Genomic DNA, 12,210 nt, shown 5'->3' on the forward strand with positions numbered 1-12,210 from the left:
CTGGCCAAGGTGTTTTGTTCCGGCGTTGCTTCTGGGAATTGCTGGGGGCTGGGCTGTTTAGAAGGGCCGGTGGCGGGCGCTCCGTTCCCGACTCCCGTGTCCGATTAGGGTGGGGGATGGCTCGTTGGAAAGCCCCGTGGCTGGCGCAGACTATATTGCCGGACTAGCCCCTGGTGAGTTGGGCAAAGTGTCGCAGTCCAGCAGCGGGTAACAGGCCACCGGTCAGCGGCAGCTTATCGGGAATAACTTCGGGAGAGAAAGTCCGATCCGGTCCGGGTCAACTGCCACTGAACGGGGTGGCGGGGCCGCTCAGACCAGTAGCGGGCTTGTGTAGCTGCCTCTTGGCCCGGCCGAGGTACAGCCGTTGGCTGGAGACCGCTTTCCGACCACTGAGAGGGCGGGGCGAGGGGCAGACTGCACGCGCCGGCTGCCAGAGCAAGCCAGGGGCAAGGGGCATCCAACGGTACCGGAACGGAGTCAGTCCGACACCGGGAAGCCGGGTGCCCGTTGCTCGGAATCGAGCCCGGGGTTTTCGTGGGTAACAAGGCGGGCCTTTGCAACCGGTTCGGCCAGGCGGCAGTGGAACACACAGACACTCACATACACTGAGAGAGACCGAGAGAAGAGAGAGATACACAGAGTGAGAAAGACAAAGTCAACTGAGTAACTGAAATTTGAAAACTGAGCAACCAAATGCCAGAGGGACGGTGGCATAGTGGTTAGCACTGTTGCCTCACAGTGCCAGGGACCCGGGTTCGAATCCGGCCTCGGGTGACTGTCTGTGTGGTGTTTGCACATTCTCCGTGGGTTTGCTCCGGTTTCCTCCCACAGTCCAAAGATGTGTAGGTTAGGTTTTTTTTTATGATAAAATTGACCCTTAGTGTTAGGGGGATTAAATACGTGGGGTTACGGGGATCGGGTGGGATATGTGTCGGTGTAGGCTCGATGGGCCGAAATGGCCTCTATCTGCACTGTGGGGTTTCTGTGGTTTCTGCCAGCAGACACGAATTTAGGAAAATTGCGTGGAGGCGGGATGGAGGCGGGTTTGGGCCCGCACGCCAGTTTTGCGATTTTTATCCCCCACACACCTCCAATCCCGCCTCCCCGGCCCTAGCAAAATCGAGCCCTTTGTATTTTGGAACCAGACAGGACTCTGAATTATGCATTAGACCGAATTGGAGGCAAATCTAAATTCAGTTTAGGCCTATGGTTAAGGCCATCAAGCAGTCTGCATATATTATCGGAAACAGATTAATCGAGGCCGGACAAGGCCCATCAAGGAACTTTCAGGACAATACAAGTCAACTTTCAGGCCGGTAGATGCGATTACCGGTCATCCAAAACCAGTTAATATGGATTGCTACCATTATTTAAAATAGCCCGCCAAGATTAAAAGAAACAACTAGCCTGATTTGGCGCGCAGATAAGGGTTTTCGACGAAGGTATAATTGAAGGCCCCCTCGGGTAGCAGGAAGTTCAGTTCGAGTTCAAGTTTTCAGTCGAGCGTTTGTGTTGGTTGGTGTGCTGGTGCTGCTCTTCGGCCCCTCACCCTCGTGGCTGCCACTCTTCCTCCATCCCATTCTTACCCCCTGGCCTTTGCCCGTGTCCCTTTCCCACACCATCTGGAACTAGCCCCGGCACTGGGTCGGGCGGACACGGACAATTCAGGCCAGGCGAGGCGGTGTAGGATTCGCAAAATCCCGGAAAATACAGCCTACATTTAAAAACCCCTGAAATGGCCACATTTTTAAGAGCACAAGATGGAGTCGGCAGATCACATGACTCATTTCAGAAGGACATACCACTGCAATACCTTAAAGAAACCTGAGTCACCACCGATTGGAAAATTCCTGACTGATTGCAATTGATATGGTAATAAAGGTAGCAGCAGTAACGAAGTCAAAAACAAAGGACTTGCACTTGAAAAGGTCATGTTAATCGCCAGATAAACGTAAACCCATCACTGAAATCACAGAGCACAGACAAGACCCATTATCTGCATCAAACTCAGTGGGACACGGGACATAACCCATCAGTTTGGTTTCGGCCACGATTAAAGTTGTTAAACTAAAGTACCAGCTTTTGTCAAAGTAGCCGGCCAAAAACTTTGACAAAAGAAAACCCCTGATTTGGCGCCAAAGATAAGGGCAAGGAAACGGTATAACTGTTGGGGGAAAATCGACGGGCAGAAGGTACGATCGGAGGCAGAGAACAACGAGAGGTTAAGGTTAAGTTGAACGGTTTGAGTGGAGAGGTCCGATTAGGAGGTTCGATTACGGTTCGAGGAGCACGGAGGTTCTACAAGTTCGAGCAGGAGAGCAGGTTCAGTAGCCCGTCCCAGAAGGAAGATCAATCGGGAATCCCGGAAGCTACAGGAGCACCAAGGTCGAGGACAGTTTTAAAACCCTGGTGAGCATAGAGGCCCAACTCCACCTAGCTGACCTAGTAGAGGGATACTTTAGAGACGGGAGGGTTTTAATATTAAGGGCTTTGTAATCGGGAGTGTTATTTATCCTTCGTTGTACCGCGCGCTTTCCCCACCCCCGTTTTATTATACCGCAGCTAATGAATTGATGTATTTTAAGATAGTCAAAGTAATTCTTGTGTGTTAAATTTTAGTTCCCATTGGGAGGCGTGTTAATGATTTTGTCTGTGTTGTTTCTTTGTTCCCTGTGTTTTTATTCTCCTTATAAATAAAGAAACCATTAATTTTAAAACCTACCTTGTCTCACCTGATCCATTTGTCTTCCGAGTCACAAGTTGGGCCAACACATCAAGGTAGTCTGGCAATAAGTCCAGTGTCTAGAATCAGTGAGGGGGGAGCGCTTTGAAACCGCTCACGAGCAGTGTGAAATCAAGAATCGATCTTGCACACCACAAGCTCGTTAAAAAGACCCCTTACAGCGGGATGCGACGAGGGGAGGAGGGAAGACCACCGGAGAAAGACCAACTGAGGAGAGGCTTTGAATTATCAAGCCTTCAGCCTCGGCCGACCTTCGAATAACTGCACACCAACTCAATTTGGCGGCTGTCGACGAAGAACCATCCCTGCAAGGTAAAATACCCAAACAGAGACTTTAACTTTGGGGTACTCGAACCTGGACAACGCCCTTGCTGCGCCTGGAGGCCACGTGACGACGACAAGCTCCAGAGAGCACCAAGAGCAAACCCTGAACCCCACTGCTGTTTTGAGTCTAACAAACCTCTTGATTGGTGAGCATGAAGTTCTGACCCCTCATAGCTTAATCTAGTTAGGTATAGGGGGTGGGATAAGGATAAGGGGATTGTTAAGATAGTTGTTTTCCCTTGATGTGCTGTGTGTTCCCCATTCCCTGTATAAGTATAGTTATTATTCTTTTGCATTTGCAATTTTGCCTGTAGAAGTGTACACTAGTAATTTTTCCCATAAGATTGTATCAAGTTTTTCCTCTTCAATAAAATCTTGGTTTTGTTTACATCCAACCACCTGTCTACTCGAGTCTTCTCTGTACCGCCGCCTTGTACCTAAGTCCGGTGTCTAGAACCCAGGGGCGTGGGAGCAATTCGAACTGCTCACAAAGCAGTCAGGGGCATAACTGACTGGGCGTACATACGCGCCAAACACCACCACCACGGCTAACCCCAACACCCCTTCTTTGCTCTCCTAATTTCTTTTTTAAGTACCCCCCTGCACTTTCTATACTCCTCTAGGGCTTCCTCTGTTTTTAGTCCTTTGTATCTTCCAAAACCTCCCTTTTTTTCCTAATCCATTCTTGTATATCCCTTGACATCCAGGGTTCCCTGGACTTGCTAGTCCCACCCTTGACCTTTACGGGAACATGTTGTTGCTGTACTCTCTATTTCCTTTCTGAATGACTCGCACTGCTCTGATGTGGATTTTCCTACAAGTAGCTGGTCCCAGTCCACTTTGGCCTTATCATGTTAAAATTGGCCTTCCCCCAATTTAGAACCTTTATATCGGTCCATCTTTGTTCTTTTCCATGACTACCTTAAATCTCACCGGATTATGGTCACTGTCACCAAAATGCTCTCCCACTGACACTTCTACCACTTCACAGAATCACAGAAACCTCACAGCACAGATAGAGGCCATTTCGGCCCATCGAGCCTGCACCGACACATATCCCACCCCCGATCCCCGTAACCCCTACACCAACACATATCCCACCCTATCCCCGTAACCCCACGTATTTAATCCCCCTAACACTAAGGGTCAATTTTATCATAGCCAATCAACCTAACCTGCACATCTTTGGACTGTGGGAGGAAACCGGAGCACCCGGAGGAAACCCACGCAAACACGGGGAGAATGTGCAAACTCCACTTGCCCGACTACATTCCCTAGAATTAGGTCCAGTACCGCCCCCTCTCTTGTAGGACTTTCTACATGCTGGCTCAAAAAGCTCTCCTGGATGCACTTTAAGAATTCCGCACCCTCTAAGCCTTTCACACTCTGACTATCCCAGTTAATATTGGGGAAGTTGAAATCCCCTACTATTATAACCCTATTATTTCTACACTTCTCTGAGATTTGCCTACATATCTGTTCCTCTATCTCCCCCTGACTGTTTGGGGGCCAAAAGTACACTCCCAGCAAAGTGCTTGCCCCCTTTTTGTTTTTAAGTTCTACTCATATGGCCTCATTAGAGGAACCTGCTAAGATATCATCCCTCCTTACTGCAGTAATTGACTCCTTGATTAATATTACGACATCCCCTCCTCTTTTACTCCCCCCTCTGTCTCGCCTGAAGATTTTATACCCCGGAATATTGAGCTGCCAGTCCTGACCCTCCCTCAACCATGTCTCTGTTATAGCAACAATATCCTGCTCCCCCAGGCCTGTATCCTGCACCCCAGGCCTATATCCTGCACCCCATGCCTGTATCCTGCACCCCCAGGCCTGTATCCCGCTCCCCCAGGCCTGTATCCCGCTCCCCCAGGCATGTATCCTGCACCCCAGGCCTATATCCTGCACCCCATGCCTGTATCCTGCACCCCCAGGCCTGTATCCTGCTCCCCCAGGCCTGTATCCCGCTCCCCCAGGCCTATATCCTGCACCCCATGCCTGTATCCTGCACCCCCAGGCCTGTATCCCGCTCCCCCAGGCCTATATCCTGCACCCCATGCCTGTATCCTTCACCCCCAGGCCTGTATCCTGCACCCCCAGGCCTGTATCCTGCACCCCCAGGCCTGTATCCTGTTACCCCAGGCCTGTATCCCGCTCTCCCAGCCTGTATCCCGCTCCCCCAGGCCTGTATCCCGCTCCCCCAGGCCTGTATCCTGCTCCCCCAGGCCTGTACCCTCCTACCCCGGGCCTGTACCCTCCTACCCCGGGCCTGTATCTTGCTCCCCCGGGCCTGTATCCTGCTCCCCCGGGCCTGTATCCTGCTCCCCCAGGCCTGTACCCTCCTACCCCGGGCCTGTACCCTCCTACCCCGGGCCTGTATCCTGCTCCCCCGGGCCTGTATCCTGCTCCCCCGGGCCTGTATGCTGCTCCCCCGGGCGTGTATGCTGCTCCCCCGGGCGTGTACCCTCCTACCCCGGGCCTGTACCCTCCTACCCCGGGCCTGTATCCTGCTCCCCCGGGCCTGTATCCTGCTCCCCCGGGCCTGTATGCTGCTCCCTCAGGCCGGTATCCTGCTCCCCCAGGCCTGTACCCTCCTACCCCAGGCCTGTACCCTCCTACCCCGGGCCTGTATCCTGCTCCCCCGGGCCTGTATCCTGCTCCCCCAGGCCTGTATCCTGCTCCCCCAGGCCTGTACCCTCCTACCCCGGGCCTGTACCCTCCTACCCCGGGCCTGTATCCTGCTCCCCCGGGCCTGTATCCTGCTCCCCTGGGCCTGTATGCTGCTCCCCCGGGCGTGTACCCTCCTACCACAGGCCTGTATCCTGCTCCCCCAAGCCTGTATCCTGCTCCCGCAGGCCTGTATCCCGCTCTCCCAGACCTGTGTCCACCTCCCCCAGGCCTGTGTCCTCCTCCCCCAGACCTGTGTCCTCCTCCCCCAGACCTGTGTCCTCCTCCCCCAGGCCTGTGTCCACCTCTCCCAGGCCTGTGTCCTCCTCCCCCAGGCCTGTGTCCACCTCTCCCAGACCTGTGTCCTCCTCCCCCAGGCCTGTGTCCACCTCCCCCAGACCTGTGTCCTCCTCCCCCAGGCCTGTGTCCACCTCCCCCAGGCCTGTGTCCTCCTCCCCCAGGCCTGTGTCCACCTCCCCCAGACCTGTGTCCACCTCCCCCAGACCTGTGTCCTCCTCCCCCAGGCCTGTGTCCACCTCCCCCAGGCCTGTGTCCTCCTCCCCCAGACCTGTGTCCACCTCCCCCAGACCTGTGTCCACCTCCCCCAGACCTGTGTCCACCTCCCCCAGGCCTGTGTCCACCTCCCCCAGACCTGTGTCCACCTCCCCCAGACCTGTGTCCTCCTCCCCCAGGCCTGTGTCCTCCTCCCCCAGACCTGTGTCCACCTCCCCCAGGCCTGTGTCCTCCTCCCCCAGGCCTGTGTCCACCTCCCCCAGACCTGTGTCCTCCTCCCCCAGACCTGTGTCCACCTCCCCCAGGCCTGTGTCCTCCTCCCCCAGACCTGTGTCCACCTCCCCCAGACCTGTGTCCACCTCCCCCAGACCTGTGTCCACCTCCCCCAGGCCTGTGTCCTCCTCCCCCAGGCCTGTGTCCTCCTCCCCCAGACCTGTGTCCACCTCCCCCAGGCCTGTGTCCTCCTCCCCCAGACCTGTGTCCACCTCCCCCAGGCCTGTGTCCACCTCCCCCAGACCTGTGTCCTCCTCCCCCAGACCTGTGTCCACCTCCCCCAGGCCTGTGTCCACCTCCCCCAGACCTGTGTCCTCCTCCCCCAGGCCTGTGTCCACCTCCCCCAGACCTGTGTCCACCTCCCCCAGACCTGTGTCCACCTCCCCCAGGCCTGTGTCCACCTCCCCCAGACCTGTGTCCTCCTCCCCCAGGCCTGTGTCCACCTCCCCCAGACCTGTGTCCACCTCCCCCAGACCTGTGTCCACCTCCCCCAGGCCTGTGTCCACCTCCCCCAGACCTGTGTCCACCTCCCCCAGGCCTGTGTCCACCTCCCCCAGACCTGTGTCCACCTCCCCCAGGCCTGTGTCCACCTCCCCCAGACCTGTGTCCACCTCCCCCAGACCTGTGTCCTCCTCCCCCAGACCTGTGTCCACCTCCCCCAGGCCTGTGTCCACCTCCCCCAGACCTGTGTCCACCTCCCCCAGACCTGTGTCCACCTCCCCCAGGCCTGTGTCCACCTCCCCCAGACCTGTGTCCTCCTCCCCCAGGCCTGTGTCCACCTCCCCCAGACCTGTGTCCACCTCCCCCAGACCTGTGTCCTCCTCCCCCAGGCCTGTGTCCACCTCCCCCAGACCTGTGTCCACCTCCCCCAGGCCTGTGTCCACCTCCCCCAGACCTGTGTCCTCCTCCCCCAGGCCTGTGTCCACCTCCCCCAGACCTGTATCCTCCTCCCCCAGGCCTCTTTCCTCCTCCCCCAGGCCTGTACCCAGCACACATTGCGTTAATTGAGTGTACACCGCAGACTGCAGCACTGTCCAACTCACTATGCTGACGATCGTGAGTGAAATTACAGTACACCATCTCTCCAAGGCTTGCTTGTATACATCGGAATTGAGAATAATACCCTACATAACCCCATTGTGGGAGCACCTTCACCACATGGACTGCAGCATTTCAAGCGGAAGGCGGGTTGCGTAACAAAAGCCGGCCTTGACAGCAAGGTTCACATCCCAAGAACAACCACAAGAACTGTTCCGTAACTCATGCCTTCACAAGTCTCGATTAGCCAGCTCCCCGGAGCTAATTGACAAGTTGTCCAGGGTTTTTAAAGCTCCATTTTTCTCTCTGTTCTTCGGTTCTTCATGTTGTGTCTCTGGGTCACACTCAGTCATGCATTTTGAGTGAAACAGAAAGGGCGTCTCTGCCATCTGGTGACACGCAAGACTAAAGCCCTGAGGAAGAAGGTCAGTTCCTCGTTTACACAAAGAACTGAGTGACCGTTCCTTCACAGAGGGGGAATTGGACAGTTTGTATGGAACTCCTTGCATGCGTTGATAGACAGGTCCCTTCGACCCTCAGGCATGAAGGAGCCAAACTCCTAACCCCAGCTCTTGCGGGACTGCTCCTGTATCATGGGCGCGCATGTTTTCAATTAAAAAGCAGTTTAATAAGGAATGTGAACATATTCATATCTGAAAAGAATGGTGGAAGCAGATTCAATAGTAACTTTCAAAAGGGAATTGAAAATATACTTGAAGGGAAAAATTTGACGGGCTATAGGGAAAGAGCAGGGGAGTGAAACTATTTGGATAGCTCTACCAAAGAGTCGGCACAAGCACGATGGGCTGAATGGTCTCCTTCTGTGCTGTAAGATTCTAGCATTCTATACTTAGTGTTTAATGTAAGTGAAGGTTCTGTAACCCAGGGACACTGGCAGTGGGGTTACCCGACTGAGGCAGGGCATTCCAGGTGGACATTAAACTGAAAGGTCTCCCCCTTGGGGAAAATAGTGACAATTAGGCACGCTGATTGCTGATCCCATCATTGATTAACAGGACCGGGAAGGACAACTCAGGACAGTAATTGTAAGTTTCATTCCTCTGCAGCAGAAAGAAAGCCCTCCTCAGGAACCACACCATTCCTGATCAATCTCTTCCATTCCTTTGCTATTAACTTGAAATGAACAGTGGAACTCAAAATGCATATCATCACAGATCCGGAGAGGATTATCGGTTTAAAGTCAAGGTGAGGGATGCATTGCTGGTGAGCAGAACACTTTCTATTTCAGGCACATTGTGTCAGTATCAAACACTCCCAGAGCAGGTACAGCACGGGTTAGATACAGAGTAAAACTCCCTCTACACTGTCCCATCAAACACTCTCGGGGCAGGTACAGCATGGGTTAGATACAGTGTAAAGCTCCCTCTACACTGTCCCCATCAAACACTCCCAGGGCAGGTACAGCACGGGTTAGATACAGTGTAAAGCTCCCTCTACACTGTCCCCATCATACACTCCCTTAACAGGGACAGCATGGGTTAGATACAGAGTAAAACTCCCCCTATACTGTCCCATCAAACACTCTCGGGGCAGGTACAGCACGGGTTAGATACAGAGTAAAGCTCCCTCTACACTGTCCCATCAAACACTCTCGGGGCAGGTACAGCACGGGTTAGATACAGAGTAAAGCTCCCTCTACACTGTCCCATCAAACACTCCCAGGGCAGGTACAGCATGGGTTAGATACAGTGTAAAGCTCCCTCTACACTGTCCCCATCAAACACTCCCAGGGCAGGTACAGCACGGGTTAGATACAGAGTAAAGCTCCCTCTACACTGTCCCCATCAAACAATCCCAGGGCAGGTACAGCACGGGTTAGATACAGAGTAAAGCTCCCGCTACACTGTCCCATCAAACACTCTCGGGGCAGGTACAGCACGGGTTAGATACAGAGTAAAACTCCCTCTACACTGTCCCATCAAACACTCTCGGGGCAGGTACAGCACGGGTTAGATACAGAGTAAAACTCCCTCTACACTGTCCCATCAAACACTCTCGGGGCAGGTACAGCACGGGTTAGATACAAAGTAAAGCTCCCTCTACACTGTCCCATCAAACACTCCCAGGGCAGGTACAGCATGGGTTAGATACAGTGTAAAGCTCCCTCTACACTGTCCCCATCAAACACTCCCAGGGCAGGTACAGCACGGGTTAGATACAGTGTAAAGCTCCCTCTACACTGTCCCCATCATACACTCCCAGGACAGGGACAGCATGGGTTAGATACAGAGTAAAACTCCCCCTATACTGTCCCATCAAACACTCTCGGGGCAGGTACAGCACGGGTTAGATACAGAGTAAAGCTCCCTCTACACTGTCCCATCAAACACTCTCGGGGCAGGTACAGCACGGGTTAGATACAGAGTAAAGCTCCCTCTACACTGTCCCATCAAACACTCCCAGGGCAGGTACAGCATGGGTTAGATACAGTGTAAAGCTCCCTCTACACTGTCCCCATCAAACACTCCCAGGGCAGGTACAGCACGGGTTAGATACAGAGTAAAGCTCCCTCTACACTGTCCCCATCAAACAATCCCAGGGCAGGTACAGCACGGGTTAGATACAGAGTAAAGCTCCCGCTACACTGTCCCCATCATACACTCCCAGGGCAGGTACAGCACAGGTTAGATACAGAGTAAAGCTCCCTCTACACTGTCCCCATCAAACACTCCCAGGACAGGGACAGCATGAGTTAGATACAGAGCAAAGCTCCCGCTACACTGTCCCCATCATACACTCCCAGGACAGGGACAGCATGGGTTAGATACAGAGTAAGGCTCCCTCTACACTGTCCCCATCAGACACTCCCAGGGCAGGTACAGCTTGGGTTAGATACAGAGTAAAGCTCCCTCTACACTGTCCCATCAAACACTCCCAGGGCAGGTACAGCACGGGTTAGATACAGAGTAAAGCTCCCTCTACACTGCCCCATCAAACACTCCCAGGGCAGGTACAGCACGGGTTAGATACAGAGTAATGCTCCCTCTACACTGTCCCATCAAACACTCCCAGGACAGGGACAGCACGGGTTAGATACAGAGTAAAGCTCCCTCTACACTGTCCCATCAAACACTCCCAGGGCAGGTACAGCATGGGTTAGATGCAGAGTAAAACTCCCTCTACACTGTCCCATCAAACATTCCCAGGGAAGGTACAGCACGGGTTAGATACAGAGTAAAGCTCCCTCTACACTGTCCCATCAAACACTCCCAGGGCAGGTACAGCACGGGTTAGATACAGAGTAAAGCTCCCTCTACACTGTCCCCATCAAACACTCCCAGGGCAGGTACAGCACGGGTTAGATACAGAGTAAAGCTCCCGCTACACTGTCCCCATCATACACTCCCAGGGCAGGTACAGCACAGGTTAGATACAGAGTAAAGCTCCCTCTACACTGTCCCCATCAAACACTCCCAGGACAGGGACAGCATGAGTTAGATACAGAGCAAAGCTCCCGCTACACTGTCCCCATCATACACTCCCAGGGCAGGTACAGCACAGGTTAGATACAAAGTAAAGCTCCCTCTACACTGTCCCCATCAAACACTCCCAGGGCAGGTACAGCTTGGGTTAGATACAGAGTAAAGCTCCCTCTACACTGTCCCATCAAACACTCCCAGGGCAGGCACAGCACGGGTTAGATACAAAGTAAAGCTCCCTCTACACTGTCCCCATCAAACACTCCCAGGACAGGGACAGCATGGGTTAGATACAGAGTAAAGCTCCCTCTACACTGTCCCCATCAAACACTCCCAGGACAGGGACAGCATGGGTTAGATACAGAGTAAAGCTCCCTCTACACTGTCCCCATCAAACACTCCCAGGACAGGGACAGCATGTGTTAGATACAGAGTAAGGCTCCCTCTACACTGTCCCCATCAAACACTCCCAGGGCAGGTACAGCACGGGTTAGATACAGAGTAAAGCTCCCTCTACACTGTCCCATCAAACACTCCCAGGGCAGGTACAGCACGGGTTAGATACAGAGTAAAGCTCCCGCTACACTGTCCCCATCAAACACTCCCAGGGCAGGTACAGCACGGGTTAGATACAGAGTAAAGCTCCCTCTACACTGTCCCATCAAACACTCCCAGGGCAGGTACAGCACGGGTTAGATACAGAGTAAAGCTCCCACTATGTTGCAACTATCATCACAGTGTGAGAGATTGCTCAGTGGTAGCACTCTTGCCTCTATTTCATAAGGTTGTGGGTTCAAGTCCCAATCCAAAGACTTGAAACTCCAAATGCAATACTGAGGGAGCGCTGCACTGACGGTAAGTGTCATGTTTTGGATGAGACATTAAACTGAGGCCCCGTCTGCTCTCTCAGGTGGATGTAAATGATCCCACGGCACTATATGAAGAAGAGCAGGGGAGTTCTTCCTTCTGTCCTATCCCTCAATCAACATCTAAAAACAGATGATCTGGTCATTATCACATTGCTGTTTGCTGTGTGAGAAGCAGCTGCCGTGTCACCAACATTACAATAGTGACTACTTCAAAAGTACTTCATTAGCTGCAAAGCGCTTTGTGACGACTAGAGGTCATGAAAGGTGCTGTAGAAATTCACATCTTTCTTTTCATGGCCTAAAATAGGAGCATTAGGAACAGGAGGAGGTCATTCAGCCCCTC

The sequence above is a fragment of the Somniosus microcephalus genome, chromosome 1 (assembly GCF_052327205.1).
Source record: "Somniosus microcephalus isolate GS21.2 chromosome 1, FLI_Smic_1.0, whole genome shotgun sequence".
Classification (NCBI taxonomy): Eukaryota; Metazoa; Chordata; class Chondrichthyes; order Squaliformes; family Somniosidae; genus Somniosus; species Somniosus microcephalus.